Consider the following 13,087-nt stretch of genomic DNA (forward strand, 5'->3'; position numbering starts at 1 on the left):
TTATGGAGAGGAGGAGTGATGAATTCCTTCGGTAATTAGGTAGAACTCCATGCGAGTTCTAAACCTAATTACCTCCAGAGAATTTTTAGGTATGATGAATAGGCCCCTTTATGACATGTCTCTGTGTGCACCACAGTATCTCCCCTCACTATGGGCTCTATTTATCAACATTATTTTTACTAAAATAATGTGAAAAAGGGTGTTTTGACTGTTTTCACACCCTTTTCACATGATTTTAGTATCACCTATAGTTATTACAGGGCAATTGGAGTAGAATTCGTAAAATTCTACTCCAACCCCTAATTATCACTTATTTTTAGTAAGCAGATCGCATTTCCCATAACTGTAATGGGAAATGTGATCTGACCATAGTTACTAAAAATAAATGTGAAAAAAACACCGGGTAAAGCCCTGTGATAATAACGCCACCTGGAGGTGGCGTTATCCAGGGTCTCCCCCGGTTACCGGCCTCCTGCCCTGCTCTAACGGGGAGAGCAGAGCCGGGAGTCGGTCCCAGTAATCAGCTGTGTCGTCTAAACAGACCGCAAGCTTATTACTGTAAAAAAAAAGAAAAAAAAATTAGTAAAAAAAAAAATTACTTACCTGACTCCAGGGACCGGTGATCGGGTCTCCGGTGATGACTCCCCGCCAGTCAGCTGGTCTCCCACAGTGCACTGTGGCCCGGTCATCAGGTGATCGGGCCCCAGTGCAGTATGGGAGATCACCTGACCGGAGGAATGGAGAACATCACCGGAGGCCCGGAGCATGCAGGTAAGTGTAAGTAAGGGAGGGGGGGTCACGGGGGTGGGGGAGGGGTGGGTCGCGGGGATCTGCGATCGCACGGGGTGGGGCTTAGTGCCCGGGGGCGGCGCTTAGCGCCGGAGGGGGGGTAGCTGCGGCGAACGGTCGGTGCATGCGCGGCACTTGATCACTGTATTTTTTGCGAAAATACCGTGATAAGGCTCCGAAGGGGATTAGCAGGGACAGAGCTTTATCGCAAGCTCTGTCCCTGCAAGGGATTTGTAGTAAATCCCTGTGATAGTGCCTGAATTCAAATGCGAATTCACTCGGTAATATCACACTACAATCTGCATTACCAATGCGGATTGTAGTAAATAGAGCCCTATATGACATGTCTCTGTGTGCACCACGGTATCTCCCCTCACTATATGACATGTCTCTGTGTGCACCACGGTATCTCCCCTCACTATATGACATGTCTCTGTGTGCACCACGGTATCTCCCCTCACTATATGACATGTCTCTGTGTGCACCACAGTATCTCCCCTCACTATATGACATGTCTCTGTGTGCACCACGGTATCTCCCCTCACTATATGACATGTCTCTGTGTGCACCACGGTATCTCCCCTCACTATATGACATGTCTCTGTGTGCACCACGGTATCTCCCCTCACTATATGACATGTCTCTGTGTGCACCACTGTTTCTCCCCTCACTATATGACATGTCTCTGTGTGCACCACGGTATCTCCCCTCACTATATGACATGTCTCTGTGTGCACCACGGTATCTCCCCTCACTATATAACATGTCTCTGTGTGCACCACGGTATCTCCTCTCACTATATGACATGTCTCTGTGTGCACTACAGTATCTCCCCTCACTATATGGCATGTCTCTGTGTGTACCAAAGTATCTCCCCTCACTATATGACATGTCTCTGTGTGCACCACGGTATCTCCCCTCACTATATGATATGTCTCTGTGTGCACCACGGTATCTCCCCTCACTATATGACATGTCTCTGTGTGCACCACGGTATCTCCTCTCACTATATGACATGTCTCTGTGTGCACCACGGTATCTCCCCTCACTATATGACATGTCTCTGTGTGCACCACGGTATCTCCCCTCACTATATGATATGTCTCTGTGTGCACTACAGTATCTCCCCTCACTATATGACATGTCTCTGTGTGCACCACGGTATCTCCCCTCACTATATGACATGTCTCTGTGTGCACCACGGTATCTCCTCTCACTATATGACATGTCTCTGTGTGCACTACGGTATCTCCTCTCACTATATGACATGTCTCTGTGTGCACCACTGTATCTCCCCTCACTATATGACATGTCTCTGTGTGCACCACGGTATCTCCCCTCACTATATGACATGTCTCTGTGTGCACCACAGTATCTTCCTTCACTGTATGACATGTCTCTGTGTGCACCACGGTATCTTCCTTCACTATATGACATGTCTCTGTGTGCACCACGGTATCTCCCCTCACTATATGACATGTCTCTGTGTGCACCACGGTCTCTTCTTTCACTGTATGACATGTCTCTGTGTGCACCACGGTATCTCCCCTCACTATATGACATGTCTCTGTGTGCACTACGGTATCTCCTCTCACTATATGACATGTCTCTGTGTGCACCACTGTATCTCCCCTCACTATATGACATGTCTCTGTGTGCACCACGGTATCTCCCCTCACTATATGACATGTCTCTGTGTGCACCACAGTATCTTCCTTCACTGTATGACATGTCTCTGTGTGCACCACGGTATCTTCCTTCACTATATGACATGTCTCTGTGTGCACCACGGTATCTCCCCTCACTATATGACATGTCTCTGTGTGCACCACGGTCTCTTCTTTCACTGTATGACATGTCTCTGTGTGCACCACGGTATCTCCCCTCACTATGGGCTCTATTTATCAACATTATTTTTACTAAAATAATGTGAAAAAGGGTGTTTTGACTGTTTTCACACCCTTTTCACATGATTTTAGTATCACCTATAGTTATTACAGGGCAATTGGAGTAGAATTCGTAAAATTCTACTCCAACCCCTAATTATCACTTATTTTTAGTAAGCAGATCGCATTTCCCATAACTGTAATGGGAAATGTGATCTGACCATAGTTACTAAAAATAAATGTGAAAAAAACACCGGGTAAAGCCCTGTGATAATAACGCCACCTGGAGGTGGCGTTATCCAGGGTCTCCCCCGGTTACCGGCCTCCTGCCCTGCTCTAACGGGGAGAGCAGAGCCGGGAGTCGGTCCCAGTAATCAGCTGTGTCGTCTAAACAGACCGCAAGCTTATTACTGTAAAAAAAAAGAAAAAAAATTAGTAAAAAAAAAAATTACTTACCTGACTCCAGGGACCGGTGATCGGGTCTCCGGTGATGACTCCCCGCCAGTCAGCTGGTCTCCCACAGTGCACTGTGGCCCGGTCATCAGGTGATCGGGCCCCAGTGCAGTATGGGAGATCACCTGACCGGAGGAATGGAGAACATCACCGGAGGCCCGGAGCATGCAGGTAAGTGTAAGTAAGGGAGGGGGGGTCACGGGGGTGGGGGAGGGGTGGGTCGCGGGGATCTGCGATCGCACGGGGTGGGGCTTAGTGCCCGGGGGCGGCGCTTAGCGCCGGAGGGGGGGTAGCTGCGGCGAACGGTCGGTGCATGCGCGGCACTTGATCACTGTATTTTTTGCGAAAATACCGTGATAAGGCTCCGAAGGGGATTAGCAGGGACAGAGCTTTATCGCAAGCTCTGTCCCTGCAAGGGATTTGTAGTAAATCCCTGTGATAGTGCCTGAATTCAAATGCGAATTCACTCGGTAATATCACACTACAATCTGCATTACCAATGCGGATTGTAGTAAATAGAGCCCTATATGACATGTCTCTGTGTGCACCACGGTATCTCCCCTCACTATATGACATGTCTCTGTGTGCACCACGGTATCTCCCCTCACTATATGACATGTCTCTGTGTGCACCACGGTATCTCCCCTCACTATATGACATGTCTCTGTGTGCACCACAGTATCTCCCCTCACTATATGACATGTCTCTGTGTGCACCACGGTATCTCCCCTCACTATATGACATGTCTCTGTGTGCACCACGGTATCTCCCCTCACTATATGACATGTCTCTGTGTGCACCACGGTATCTCCCCTCACTATATGACATGTCTCTGTGTGCACCACTGTTTCTCCCCTCACTATATGACATGTCTCTGTGTGCACCACGGTATCTCCCCTCACTATATGACATGTCTCTGTGTGCACCACGGTATCTCCCCTCACTATATAACATGTCTCTGTGTGCACCACGGTATCTCCTCTCACTATATGACATGTCTCTGTGTGCACTACAGTATCTCCCCTCACTATATGGCATGTCTCTGTGTGTACCAAAGTATCTCCCCTCACTATATGACATGTCTCTGTGTGCACCACGGTATCTCCCCTCACTATATGATATGTCTCTGTGTGCACCACGGTATCTCCCCTCACTATATGACATGTCTCTGTGTGCACCACGGTATCTCCTCTCACTATATGACATGTCTCTGTGTGCACCACGGTATCTCCCCTCACTATATGACATGTCTCTGTGTGCACCACGGTATCTCCCCTCACTATATGATATGTCTCTGTGTGCACTACAGTATCTCCCCTCACTATATGACATGTCTCTGTGTGCACCACGGTATCTCCCCTCACTATATGACATGTCTCTGTGTGCACCACGGTATCTCCTCTCACTATATGACATGTCTCTGTGTGCACTACGGTATCTCCTCTCACTATATGACATGTCTCTGTGTGCACCACTGTATCTCCCCTCACTATATGACATGTCTCTGTGTGCACCACGGTATCTCCCCTCACTATATGACATGTCTCTGTGTGCACCACAGTATCTTCCTTCACTGTATGACATGTCTCTGTGTGCACCACGGTATCTTCCTTCACTATATGACATGTCTCTGTGTGCACCACGGTATCTCCCCTCACTATATGACATGTCTCTGTGTGCACCACGGTCTCTTCTTTCACTGTATGACATGTCTCTGTGTGCACCACGGTATCTCCCCTCACTATATGACATGTCTCTGTGTGCACTACGGTATCTCCTCTCACTATATGACATGTCTCTGTGTGCACCACTGTATCTCCCCTCACTATATGACATGTCTCTGTGTGCACCACGGTATCTCCCCTCACTATATGACATGTCTCTGTGTGCACCACAGTATCTTCCTTCACTGTATGACATGTCTCTGTGTGCACCACGGTATCTTCCTTCACTATATGACATGTCTCTGTGTGCACCACGGTATCTCCCCTCACTATATGACATGTCTCTGTGTGCACCACGGTCTCTTCTTTCACTGTATGACATGTCTCTGTGTGCACCACGGTATCTCCCCTCACTATATGACATGCCTCTGTGTGCACCACGGTATCTCCCCTCACTATATGACATGTCTCTGTGTGCACCACGGTATCTCCCCTCACTATATGACATGTCACTGTGTGCACCACGGTATCTCCCCTCACTATATGACATGTCTCTGTGTGCACCACGGTATCTTCCTTCACTATATGACATGTCTCTGTGTGCACCACGGTATCTCCCCTCACTATATGACATGTCTCTGTGTGCACCACGGTATCTCCCCTCACTGTATGACATGTCACTGTGTGCACCACGGTATCTCCCCTCACTATATGACATGTCTCTGTGTGCACCACGGTATCTCCCCTCACTGTATGACATGTCACTGTGTGCACCACGGTATCTCCCCTTACTATATGACATGTCTCTGTGTGCACCACGGTATCTCCCCTCACTGTATGACATGTCTCTGTGTGCACCACGGTATCTTCCTTCACTGTATGACATGTCTCTGTGTGCACCACGGTATGTCCCCTCACTATATGACATGTCTCTGTGTGCACCACAGTATCTCCCCTCACTATATGACATGTCTCTGTGTGCACCACGGTATCTCCCCTCACCATATGACATGTCTCTGTGTACACCACGGTATCCCCCCTCACCATATGAAAAGTCTCTGTGTGCACCACGGTATGTCCCCTCACTGTATGACATGTCTCTGTGTGCACCACGGTATCTTCCTTCACTGTATGACATGTCTCTGTGTGCACCACGGTATGTCCCCTCACTATATGACATGTCTCTGTGTGCACCACAGTATCTCCCCTCACTATATGACATGTCTCTGTGTGCACCACGGTATGTCCCCTCACTATATGACATGTCTCTGTGTGCACCACGGTATCTCCCCTCACTATATGACATGTCTCTGTGTGCACCACGGTATCTCCCCTCACTGTATGACATGTCACTGTGTGCACCACGGTATCTCCCCTCACTATATGACATGTCTCTGTGTGCACCACGGTATCTCCCCTCACTATATGACTTGTCTCTGTGTGCACCACGGTATCTCCTCTCACTATATGACATGTCTCTGTGTGCACCACGGTATCTCCCCTCACTATATGACATGTCTCTGTGTGCACCACGGTATCTCCCCTCACTATATGACATGTCTCTGTGTGCACCTTCACATTGGACAGGATGCACTATGCAGAGAAATGCAGTCAAACCTCCGAAAACTGCATTTTTGGTTTGACCGCATTTCCCGTATGAACCAAGCTCTGGAAAGCGAAACTTTCCATTACTTGGTCTCTATAGTCAACTTAATCTATGGGCTCTTTTTCAGAGTTTTCCCGTGAGGAATCCAATAGGATTGCTCCCAGGGTCCCCCGTGACTCAGATCATGAACCCGGAAGTCCCAGCACCTCATAGCACAGCTCTGATCAGTAAAGCTGTTCATTGCTTAAACTATCATGCATAGGGCATTACTAAACCCGTTATGCAAGCAATCATTGGCGGGATGCGATGCTTGATGCATCCCGTCCAATATATTAGTTGTGACAACTAAATTCTCATTGCATTAGAGTAGCACAGAGGGCCTGATTCAGACCTGGTTGCTATCCGCAGTGCGTTCGCTATTGCCGATGGTTGCTAATCTGCGCATGCGTATGCATCGCAGTGCGTGTCCGCAAACTACACAGTGTGATCACAGATCCCTCGCTCGCACAGCAAAGCCAGCCCAGCAGAGTGAGTGACAGGAGAGGCCGTTTGTGGGTGGTAACAGGGGCAGTCCAGTGGAAACGTGGGAGTGGAGGTGCGAACGCAGGCGTGCCTGAGTGTTTCAACGCCGTTTTAGAGGCGTGCATAATTAACAGGCAGCGTCATAGTACACGTCACCAGCCATTTTTTTACTCTGTTTTCCTCGCAATGCTTGCGGTAGAAAAATGCTACCACAAGCACTGCGTTGACATCCGATAGTGGTCAATGTACCAATGTTTTCACAAACTTCCAGGAGATGACGTGGGGCAGTGGGCGTCTCTGCATTCGCTAAGGGGAGTCTGCATACACAAAGCCAACGCTCGTACAGGTAAGATGGGCGTGCTTATGCCTTGGCGAGCGATCGATCCCCGCTGCGTCACTTTCAAATATTTGCATACGCATCAAGCAAGCGTACGCTCATAGTGACCGGGTCTGAATCAGGCCCAGAGTGTACTGTACAGTGCACACAGAGAAATCCTAATGACCGTACGTAACGGACCAATACACATTAGCGATTTCTGTATATTTGAGAACCAGAACAGTTTATTTTTTTACTTTTTCTTTTCAATTAATGTTTGATTTTGTCTTTAATAGCACACATGAAATTCAATAGCTGCTCAGTAAGGCCTTTGATAGAAAAGTTCCACATGTGAGATATATTAATTGCTGGTTTGGCTATAAAAACACACAAAGACACAGAGTAATATAATACGGTCCTGTTTTGTGAAGTTTCAGTTGTGTAAACACAGACATGAACCATTACAATGTTACGTGTACGGGACTACCACGCTCTCCGTTTAAGCAAATATGATCCAAATGTGCCCCAGACTTCATTATGCTCTTCTGTTTGATGTAGGTTTGGCTATAATTAAGTACATTTGTCCTTGGAGTTTGTTTGGAAATGATGATTACATAACTTTAATTGCTACATTTCACAGAGAGCCCCCAAAGCTCTCTCCTGACAGATGAAGAGAATGCAATATGTTTTGCCCTCTCCTCTAATGCAGGGATTGTTTATATTTACCATCCCTCTTATTGAAGCTCTATGGGCCTGATTCAGACCCGGTCGCAAGCACCGAGCGCTCGCAACCGGGTCGACGGTGGGCCACAGCGCATGTGCATGACGGAGCCGCGCGAGACCCGGCTAGCGACGGGCAATCCGTCACTCCGGGTCTCGCACCAAAGGGGGCAAGCTGTTGATGTTGAGTAACAGCTCGCCCCCTTTGGTGGGCGGGCCAGGGGGGTAGCTGCCCAAACTGAGGCATTTGGGGGCGGCCCCACTGACATCACGAGTGATGTCAGTGGAGAGCTTCCGGCTCTGTTAGAGCCGAAATCTCTCTGGGACTTGCGATGAACGATACCCTACCACAAGGGTCTCGTCGCAAGCCCGATGGTCGTGATGGTCTTGACCATCGCAACCATCATCATGGCCGTTCGCTATAGCTGTGGGTGGTCACCCACAGCTTTGCGAGCGGCCAAGAGACCGCTCCAAAAAAAAAAAGCCCGGCCATGATACAGCCACATCGGACTTGCAACGAGACCCTTGTGGTAGGGTCTCGTTGCCGCAAGTCCCAGTGGACTTCTTGCTCTTACAGAGCAAGAAGTCCACCCACTGACATCACTTGTGATGTCAGTGGGGCCGGCCCTAGACGGTAGGCGTTCCCATGGGAACGCCTCCGTCTGGGCAGCCACGCCCCCGGCACGCCCACCAAAGGGGGCGTGCTGTCACTCAACATCGACAGCACGCCCCCTTTGTAGCGAGACCCATCGCACTGAGCACTGAGCCAACATCGACCCGCTTGCGAGTGCTCAGCGCTCGTGAGCGGGTCTGAATCAGGCCCTCTGTGCGATCTTAGTCCTGCACACTGATGTGGTGTCGCCGTCAGTGGTTGTGGTATCTTTCCTGGAGTCACCACGTCTACAGGCAGTGTTGATGGTGGCGTCGGGTCCCAGTCGGGTGATTGATCACCTGGAGCCTCCCCGCGTCCAACCTTCTGTGCTTGAAGTATGTGCTGATGGGTGTGTATGGCACACACTTTGAGCGTGCGGTGAAAACCGCGCTCTATGAATCGGAGCTCTCTGAGCCACTCAGCACCGTGTGTGCGTCCAAGTCTGGGAACCTGGGAGCTTGCGTTCTCTTACTGCGCTACGGTGTATCGCGCTTTGTAATTTAGATAGCACAGTCTGTAGAGAGTGTGTCTCTGTCACATGTCCAATACATTTCGGCCTATCACCACCTTTGTTAAGGATGACAGTGTGCTTGAAGAGGAGTTTTTTATTATGCTCCCCTCCAATCAGCATGAGGTGGGTGTGGCTTGAAAACGAGCTGAGTAAGGTGGTGGGGGTGAGTAAGGACATGCGCGACCCCTGAAGTTTCAACCTACTAAGGGGTTTATGTATCAAGCAGTGAAAAGTGTGGAGAAAAGGACCAGTGGAGAAGTTGCCTATTGCAACCAATCAGCTCCTTCCTACTATTGTATAGACTGTGCTTGATAAATGCTACTTCAGAGCTGATTGGTTGCTATGGGCAACTTCTCCACTGGTCCACTTCTCCACACTTTTCACTGCTTGATGCATAAACCCCAAAGACATATATGCATCCTTCTAAAGTGGCACATATTTTGTGGGGACTGTAGGCCTGGTATAAAGATACATGACAATGATGATGATCAGCCACTTCTGATTGCTTGTTTGCCTATTGCATACCTCCGACCTGTCCCAATTTTGGCTGGACAGTCACATTTTATGGATCTTAAAAGGTACAGAGTTTTGCCCATAAGTGAACGTTTCTGGTTGGATGTGGGTGGAGGTTGTGAAGGCTAGTGGCAGGTTTGGGTGAATTGGGGGCTAGGCTTTTTCATATCTAAATGTTGGGATACATACATAATGCATTCATTAGTGTAGCAGAAATATTATATATATTCTGATTACTTATACTTATTTGTTATTGTCATTTGGGCTACTACAGAAAAAGAGGATTTCCAATGCATATATAAAGCGATAAATTATGGAGATGTGGGTGTTTAATTTTACTTTTAAAGCATAGTTTTTCACTATTATTTGAAAATTAAAAAAAACACGAAAACTTTTCAGTTATATATACATATAGTTAATTAAGAAAACATTGTTAATGATAATAAGGTTGTAGGTGCACCACCAAGCCTTTTCATTGCACTATATTGTCTATTATGTTAGGGTACAGGTGCACCACCAAGTCTATTCATTGCACTATATTGGCTACTATGTTAGGGTAAAGGGTGCACCACCAAGCCTATTCATTGCACTATATTGTCTATTATGTTAGGGTATAGGTGCACCACCAAGCCTATTCACTTCACTATATTGTCTACTATGTTAGGGTAAAGGGTGCGCCACCAAGTCTATTCATTGCACTATATTGTCTATTATGTTAGAGTATAGGTGCACCACCAAGCCTATTCATTGCACTATTTTGTCTACTATGTTAGGGTATAGGTGCACCACCAAGCCTATTCATTGCACTATATTGTCTACTATGTTAGGGTAGAGGGTGCACCACCAAGCCTATTCATTGCACTATATTGTCTACTACATTCGGGTAGAGGGAGCACCACCAAGCCTATTCATTGCACTATACTGTCTACTATGTTAGGGTATAGGTTCACCACCAAGCCTATTCAATGTACTATATTGTCTACTATGTCTAAAAACATTTTCCACTCTGTACCCATTTAATATTAATTAAATTTAATTCTCTGGAAAAGAAACATTGTTACATTTATAGGTCATATGTTAACTGAGCAGACAATAATGTTTTAGGGATGTAATTACTAATGTGCTTTAAGTCAAAGCTGATGATCATCGGCAGAGTTAAAACTGCCGTAGGAATCAATGCTAAACCTGGCTTATTTAGCATTGATTATTGTTACCGTTTTAAAACCATGACCAGTGGATTTGACAAACCACCTGTTAGGAAATATACCCAGTAACAACAACAATATTCAAAATGGTACACCCATAGCATTGATTAGAATTTATGCACATACTTGTATGCATTTTATTACTTAATTCCATCTATTATACCATGCCATTATCTCCAGTACTTTACATTTAGGAGCCACACATATTCTTGAGCCACGTAAATTCTACTGCACTGTTCTAACACTATTAATTCAAAGTGTAATCGGTGTCGATATTTGAGGCCTCTAACTTACACAAACCATGTGCAATGCTATTTACTGACCTCTTGGAAATTGTGGCCTTTGCCAGGTATGGTACAGTAATTGACTGGAAAAGCTATACCTGTTTCCTTTTTTGCTGTGAGAAGCATTTATTAGGTTAATCTACACAGCGACTATTAAGCAAACGTATATCATTTCACGCCATCCTTCTGTTATAAGGTGAATCTGGTCGTCCAAAAATATTCCCTCCACCAAGGGACAACCAGCTCCGTGCTGAAAAGCACTGGGGCTCTCCGGCCAGCCCTGATACACTCAGTGGCATCACAAGGTGGTGCTGGGTGTTCGGGCCACTCGAAAAGCGTCAGTCGGATGCAAGGGACAATTGCAGGGATTTTGGTAATCGTCCTATTCACCATCTGCCGGGACATTCAGAGAGACTTTTTGTGGAACATCCTTCCTGAGCACCTCATTATCATTCTGATGCCTTTTTTAAATATTTATATCTGGTAGGTGAACCATGACACTGATGTGAGGAGGACAGTGAAGGGGACGGACGGGTGCTGTGATGCGCCCAGTGAAGGGGAGGGGATTGCTGTGATGCGCCCAGTGAAGGGGAGGGGATTGCTGTGATATGCCCAGTGAAGGGGAGGGGATTGTTGCTGTGAGGTGGACTTTGAAGGGGAGGGGAGTGCTGTGATTGGACAGTGAGTGAGCTGTATGGTCAGAGTGTGCTGCGTGTGGCTCAGTGTAATATGGTTGGAACTGGAAGTAAGAGAGAGCTATGGAGGGGTAATGAGAGGCAGCTATGGAGGGAGCAATTAAGTATATATGCAGGGAGGACTTCATGAGACAGCTATGGAGAGGGCAAATAAGGAGATATGCAGGGAGGGAAGGTTGAAAAGCCGAGGGCCACTTGATTGCATTTGCTCCCCAGGCTAAAAGTTGTAAGCCACCCCCTGCTACCAAGACTGAAATGGTGAGTACCAGGGTATTAGTACAGTGATAAACAGAAAGGCACCGCCGGGTCTCCATTGCCGACAAAGGGGACCACATCGCTCTCGCCGAGATGCATTACAAACAGCGATAATCTTATGCTGGGTACACACTGACTGATACATTGGCCGATCAATTGATCGGCCAATGTATCTGCTGCCCATCGGGCAGTGTGTACCCGCAATATGTCGGTGAACGTCGGCATTCACCGACATATCACACTGGCTGTGCTGCACGGCAGGTGTGTACGGGGGGTCTAGAGACTGCCCGTACACACACACAGCGGCAGCCGCGAGGATGGGGGCGGGACACACCCCCGCCCACCGGGACATGCCCCCAATACGCCCCCTGGTCGCCGGGACCCGCAGCAAGACACAGATGACGGCCATGCAGTGTGTATGAACGACCATCATCTGCAGATATATCTGTCAGGTGTGTACCCAGCTTTAGATTACAGCTGTTTGTTAAATCCAGAAAGGGTGGCATAACTACTTTAGCGAGAGCTAAAGGGGTTATGCTTCATTGATAAATGGGGGCCTTAGTATTGTGAAACTACTGATCCTTGCTATTAGCTTACTCCTTAACCGTCCTATTGTTTGGAGAGACAGTCCTTATTGTCTAGAGACACAGGTTATGTGTCCTATGGAATTTGGGACTTTATCCCGTGGAAATGGGAGCGAGGTTGTGCAGATGAGGAGATTGTTGTCATTCTAAAGCATTGGCCTTGATAGTCCAAATGTGGAGCAACATTTTCCTGCATTCTCGTATATTTATATAGGAACAGTATAAACACGCTTTGTGTATAACATGTGTACTGTACGCAGCCACACAAATAAATGCTTTCATGTTCTTTGCCTCTAACTGGAAATGTGGGGAATGCATTATGCAATACATTATAAAGTGGCATTTGAGAAGTACAAACCGGTCCAGCTTGATGTTGATGTTATGTTTGCCTTTAGGATGCTAATAACGCAACCTGCAATGAAAGTACAATAA

Source organism: Taudactylus pleione, unplaced genomic scaffold (assembly GCF_031769625.1).
Source record: "Taudactylus pleione unplaced genomic scaffold, aTauple2 ptg000068l, whole genome shotgun sequence".
Taxonomy (NCBI): Eukaryota; Metazoa; Chordata; class Amphibia; order Anura; family Myobatrachidae; genus Taudactylus; species Taudactylus pleione.